This window comes from Carassius auratus, linkage group LG30F (genome assembly GCF_003368295.1).
Source record: "Carassius auratus strain Wakin linkage group LG30F, ASM336829v1, whole genome shotgun sequence".
NCBI classification, from domain to species: domain Eukaryota; kingdom Metazoa; phylum Chordata; class Actinopteri; order Cypriniformes; family Cyprinidae; genus Carassius; species Carassius auratus.
Window position 1 is genome coordinate 653,854 of NC_039294.1, and position 6,773 is coordinate 660,626.

A 6,773-nucleotide genomic window follows, 5' to 3' on the forward strand; every position below is an offset into this window, starting at 1 on the left:
TGTTTAGGGTCTGGTTAAAGCATTCAACAAGCCCATCTGTTTGAGGATGGTACACAGTGGTCCTCAGTTGTTTTACCCTGAGCAACCGGCAAGGGGCAACCATTAGCCGGGACATGAACAGAGTGCCCTGATCAGTCAGGATCTCAGCCGGGATGCCAACTGTGGAGAGGAAATGCTTCTGGGTACCGGGTGGCATAGTTGAAAATCACCAGAATGTGTTCATGCCCCCGGGCAGACTTTGGCAACAGCCCCACAAGATCCATCCCGATGTGCTCGAAGGGCACCTCTATTATGGGCAGCTGAATTAGTGGGCTGGTGGGAGAAGACCTGGGTAAGGTCTTCTGGCAGGTGGGACAGGCTTAGCAAAAGTACTTTACCTCAGCCTCCAGGCCAGACCAGTGAAACCGGTCACGGATACATTGGATGGCGTCTTTGAGTAGGGTATCACCCGGTACTGGCCTAGTCTTCTTGCCCTCTATTGAATGCACCTGCATCCAGCAATGCTTAAACCAGTCATCTTAATGCTAAGCTTGGCCGAAGAAGTCCCCTCCTGTCACCTGCTGGAAAACATCATAATAGAGGTTAGAGTTATTGGAGGGGGACTCACCATCTCTCCCACTGTCCGAGGCTAAGAGAACGGGGGCCGACAAGGTCCTTTTGCCAGACGTCGTTCTCGTGGCTCCCTCTTGGGCTAGCAGGTTGCTTGATAGCAGCCAACAGACTGTCAAAGACTGGCCAGTCTCTTCCCAGGAGGATGGGTATGGAGAGGTCCTTCATTATGCTGACTTCCACTGGCCAGGAATCTTAGGCGGCAGAGATCATCATGCGGTGGGCCATTAAGTGCATTGCGTGTCTCTGTGCACACACGTTATTGGCAGGACAGCCTTGGTTTTGCTGCAGGGCAAAAGGAGGTGAGCTTTGGTAAGACTAATCGAGCTGCCAGAGTCCAACAGAGCCTGAAATGTGTGGCCATTGACTTTGACGCGGACTTCCTGGGCTCCTACCGGCAAATCCTGACGTACGATGCAACCTGCCAGCCAAGTCCAGGTGGGATTTGAGGTGACTTCCATTGGCTCATCCCGCAGGGTTGGAGCTGCCGGCCTACTCACTGGTTGAGAGATGCCCTCTGATGCACATTGCTCCTGGACCACCCTCCTGGGAAAAGGTGGAACTTGCTCCCCAACATCCCATCAGTGGGCTGCCTCCAACAGCTCTATCACCTCCACGAGGTCCATGGTCGTCGCAGGGTTCCGCTTCCCCACTCCTTGCTGGTGGGTATGGGGCAGAGCCCGGTGGAGTCTATCAACCACCACACTTTCCATTTCTTGGGCGGCCGTGGGATCCACATCTAACAGCCACTGTTATTCAAGATGATATAACTCGGTGGCCTGGGAACGGGGTGGCAAGCAGGGTTGATAGACCAAGTCATGGAAGTATTGAGCCATGCAAATCAGAGGGCAGCGGGCTCCTGCTCGGTTCCCCACTGTCGTGTGGCAAGATGCTTGACTATTTGCTGGTGGCGGATGCTAACCTCTGTCAGCCGTTGAAGGACTTTGTCCATGCTGCGGGGAGGAGAAACCACCTGGAAGGGAAAAAGGGGAAAAAACGAAAAACAGAGAAAGGGCGAATGGACGGAGATCATTCGTTGGTGCATCTTCGGTTAACTTGCCCAGTCTCTCAACCAGTGTCATGGGGTGGAAAGAACACACGACAAGGAGACCTCAAATAAATACCCCAGAGAGCGGGCTGATGACTCAGCTGTGACCGAACAAGCCATGATGAGCGCGTGCAGGTCTTCCTCATCTGTTTCCAGAGTAACGCTGATGTGAACTCTTGATGCTCTCTCTCTCTCTCTCTCTCTCTCTCTCTCTCTCTATATATATATATATATATATTACACAAAAAATGTTGACTTGGCTAAATTAACTAAATTAAGTTTAAGTTGCAGCACTAAAATTACTAATTAAATATGAACCTTAGAAGTAACATATATTTTACAAAAAAAATATTTTACTACAAATGACAAAAGCCAAATAACAACAATACGAAATATACTACAATTTAAATGGAAACTGAAAATATAAAAATAAAAGCTAATTAAAAAAACTGATGAATAAACAATATACTATAAATACTATAATAAGCTGTAATATAACAATAAACTATAACACTGCAATCTATAAATACAACAGTAAAATGAAATACAATAACTTATTTGTTCATTCATTGAGCATTACTAGACTATTTTTTTCATTAATTGTAAAAATAATTTTAGTGTAACAATATTAAATACAATTATACTGATAACATAATACGATAATCTTAGTGAAATTATATAAACGCAGATGCTGTTTTGTTACAACAACACTTACAACAGCACAAAATGATTGCAAGCTAAAAAGAGTAGTTTGGCTTAAATGACACACTCACAAACTCACACATGAACAGTTAAACATATGAAAAATTTCATTCATTAACTTTTCCACTCGCTAACTGACTCCATCAAATCATTTGTTTAGTTTCACACTTTTTGCATCCACTTGTAATAATAGTTGTTCCATTTACTTTACAAATGGCTATTTACAGAAACATTCAGTAATGGGAACTAAATCCTACTATCTGTTATCTTAATAGTTCTAGAAAATTTGGGAGCAAGAGGCGCTCACTCAAATAATGTGATCCAGCTTGAAGATACAAGTGGAAAAAGACTGGAGGCAAGTTTTCTAATGAGTTCTTTTTTGGAGGAGCCGACACACAAGATGTTAATGGCAGGGGTGGGGAGGCCTTATGGGGGGCTCAGGTCTGGTTTATATAGTTTATACAGGCCCTTCCTTATTAGGGACTGCCTTGCTGGTTCGGTTCCAAAGCGTGTGTGTGCTGCTCTGAATCATTGCTGCTTTTCAGTTAAGCTGATCATCTGTCAGCAGTCACTAATGAAAATGTTAAGAGGGAATGAGTTAGGCTCAGTATTGCTTTTAAGTGCACTGAAAATGAGTGATATTTTTAGGGTAATTTTTATTCATATAGTCCTAATGTCACCCTGTTATTTCGTGTCCCCTTGCTGATGTTCGTGTTTCTTGTTTTGGACTGCTAACCTGGATTTTGACCTTGCTAGGCTGGTTTTTTGATTCTGAATTACCCCAATAAACACTTCTATTTGAGCTACATGATTGTGTGCGTTCTGTGACAGGTCTGAAGATGATATGACTAGATTTTGGTTGAAAATCGGACCTTCGGACGAAGAGTTCGAAAAAGTAGGTTTTCATGATAACTTTTTACCTCAAGGTGGCACTATTGTATATATTACATAAAATGGTTAACAATATATTATTAAAGGGATAGTTCACTCTCAAATAAAATTTTGGTATTTTTTAGCTTACCTCAAGGACATCCAAGATGTAGGTTTCTTTGTTTCCGTAGTATTTCATTTTTAGGTCCAACCATTCTTGTCTATGACTCACATAATGGAGGTCTATGGTCACCACCTCCAAGAGCATGCACATAGAAGTCCAAATTAAACAGTTCCCCATCGTAAATACACACTGATGACCTAAGACACGAAACGAGCGGTTTGTGTAAGAAAACGAACAGTATTTATATTGTTTTTACCTCTTGTACACAACCACATCCAACTGATCTGAGTGTGCGAGTGCTTCTTGATGTGACGTGCGCGCGCTCTGGCTTAGTCTGCGCAAGCACGGAAAGCCCCGGAAGTGATCTCTCGCGCGTGAACGTCACTCATTGTTTACACTTACTGTCTATGGTTTACACAGAGATTTCGGAAGTGTTACCTTTCACTGTGAAGATCTAAACATATTTAGACTTACAGGAAATTGGAATGGACAAAATATTTATTTGAACCAGAATACACAGACCAAGTACTCAGGAGCGATCCGCTGCAGCAGCACGTCTTCTAGCCTCAGAGAGACAGAGGTATCTTCAAAATTGGTGGTGTTTTAGTAGCAAGTGTTGTGAGATGCCAACAGAAGTGGAGAGCATATGTTGTCACGAATGGAACAACTACAAGACGACGACGAGGACATTGACAGTATCGCATCACACACCTGCCTGACTGAAGTTCCTGAGTTTTCTTTTTTTTATAAACTGGAGGTGACGTCCAATGCCAGAGGGACCCAATGGCATGCTGTCAATAGAGTGAGTAATGTGTTGTATTTTTATTATAATCGATTATAACGATTATAGGGTGCATTATAAACAAATTAATTAATTCCAATTACTGCATTATATTTCAGACAGTGCAGATTGTTGGTGTATCGTGTGGTAAACAGTAAACAATGAGTGAAGTTCACGCGTGAGAGATCACTTCCGGCGCTTTCCGCGCTTGCACAGACTAAAGCCAGAGCGCGCGCACTTCACATCAAGAAGCACTCGCGCACTCAGATCAGTTGGACGTGGTTGTGTACAAGAGGTAAAAACGATATAAATACTGTTCGTTTTCTTACACAAACCACTTGTTTCATGTCTTAGGTCATCAGTGTGTATTTACGATGGGGAATTGTTTAATTTGGACTCCTCTCTGCATGCTCTTTGAGGTGGTGACCATAGACCTGCATTATATGAGTCACAGACAAGAAAGGTTGGACCTAAAAATATCAAAATGGGAAATACTGCAGAAACAAAGAAACCTACATCTTGGATGTCCTTGAGGTAAGCTAAAACATACCAAAATTTTATTTGAGAGTGAACTATCCCTTTAATACACAAGAACAGCTTTGTTTTAAAGATATGCAGCTGAGATAATCTTTGTATAATTTATTTATATAAATTAAAATTAAAAGAATTATAAAGAATAATTTTTTTATAACAAAAGTTTTCAATTCCACAGTTTTATTAGAATGTTGGTAACCAAACAGATCAGTAGCCATTGAATTCCATAGCAGGGATGTAGAATCAACATTAACATAAAAAAATGACATTGATTTTATTTATTTTTAACCTTGTTTCACCCTAAACTAACTAACTATATTTATTAAGGGCATTTGCCTCTCTCCATTTTTCCCTGATATTCTCTGGCCACTGGTGGATTTCATTTATTTCATATGTGCAAGTCATTGTAGAGACATGACATAACCAAACAAAGTTAAGAGTTATTTCTATATTTTAATCTTGGAATAATACAAGCATAGACAAGAAGCAGTAATTTCCAGAAATCTCCAGTAGAGCACGCCATTACTCCTCAATGACTGCTTTTAGCATTTATTTACTTTTGCAATGTATTCACATTTAGAACTTTTGCATACTTGACATTAATATATTCACATACTTTGTGTAGAAACACAAATATTTAAAGCCAAGTATGGTGACCCATACTCAGAATTCATGCTCTGCATTTAACCCATCCGAAGTGCACACACACAGAGCAGTGAACACACACACACACACTGTGAACACACACCCAGAGCAGTGGGCAGCCATTAATGCTGCGGCGCCTGGGGAGCAGTTGGGGGTTTGGTGCCTTGCTCAAGGGCACCTAAGTCGTGGTTTTGAGGGTGGAGAGAGAACTGTACATGCACTCCTCCCACCTACAATTCCTGCCAGCTCGAGACTCAAACTCACAACCCTTCGATTGCGAGTCTGACTCTCTAACTATTAGGCCACGACTTCCCTAACAAAGCATTATTTTCATCTAGTATTTAATTTAAGTATTGTACATTTATTTATAGTAATTGACAGGTGTGATGATCAGTGGGGCTGAGTTTTCACCTTCATTGTTTAATGTTGGGCCGAGAAATGGATAGAGTTTTTTCAGTATCCATCACTTGGACTCACTGTGATCTCTCTCCCTTCCTGTTAATGGATTCTCTGGCCACTCCTAAATCCCATTTACATAGTAATTAAAATAGAGAAAACCAAGAACATGAATCACAAATAAACCATAGATTCTGTGATGATGATTTTCTTAATATTAATAGTTATAATCTAATAAATCCTCAATCGATATGCTTCGTAACAGCTTCATGTGGCTGCAAACAAATCTTAAACAGCCCTTTGGGTCCAGCTGACCCCATTTGAAGTGTTCCCTACATCTCAGGGGGATGAAATTCTGTGATTTTTCTTTCTTTCTACTTAATATATATAAAACACACACACAAAAAAAAAAAATCTGGACCTGATTTGGTTGTTCAAAAGGTCTGAAAAAAAAAAACTGTTTAAGGTCCTTGGGGTGAAATTAAAAATGGATGGGAAAAGTTAATTTATTTTATTTTAAGTTTCATTTGTCAAAAAAAGTTATAAACCCAGTTCAAATCTGGAATGTTTTACATTTTTATAAAGGCCTGGATCTAGAACACAAATGCAAATTGGAATGAGTATTTCATCTCATGCACAAACACACACACACACACACACACACACACACACGCGTGACTGCAATAAAGAGCATTTTATAGAAATTGGAATATAAAATCATCAAATCTGTCAAATATAACAATTTCCACTCATAAATGAAGAAAAGGTATGACAGCATAAATGCAACATGGAACAAGCATGTTCACACACACACACACACACACACACAGATACAGGTGTGACATAGGTTTCCAGGGCAGATTTTGGCTAATAAAATGCACAAAACATAAATGCACAACAATGTGAAAGGGTAGGCATAACATACACCACACACAAACACACACAAAGAGAGAGAGAGAGAGAGAGAGAGAGAGAGAGAAAATTTTTATTAGATTAAAATTTATTTAACTTTATTTAGATTCAAATTTATGTAACATACTGTAATTTGCAAAAGCAGACAATTC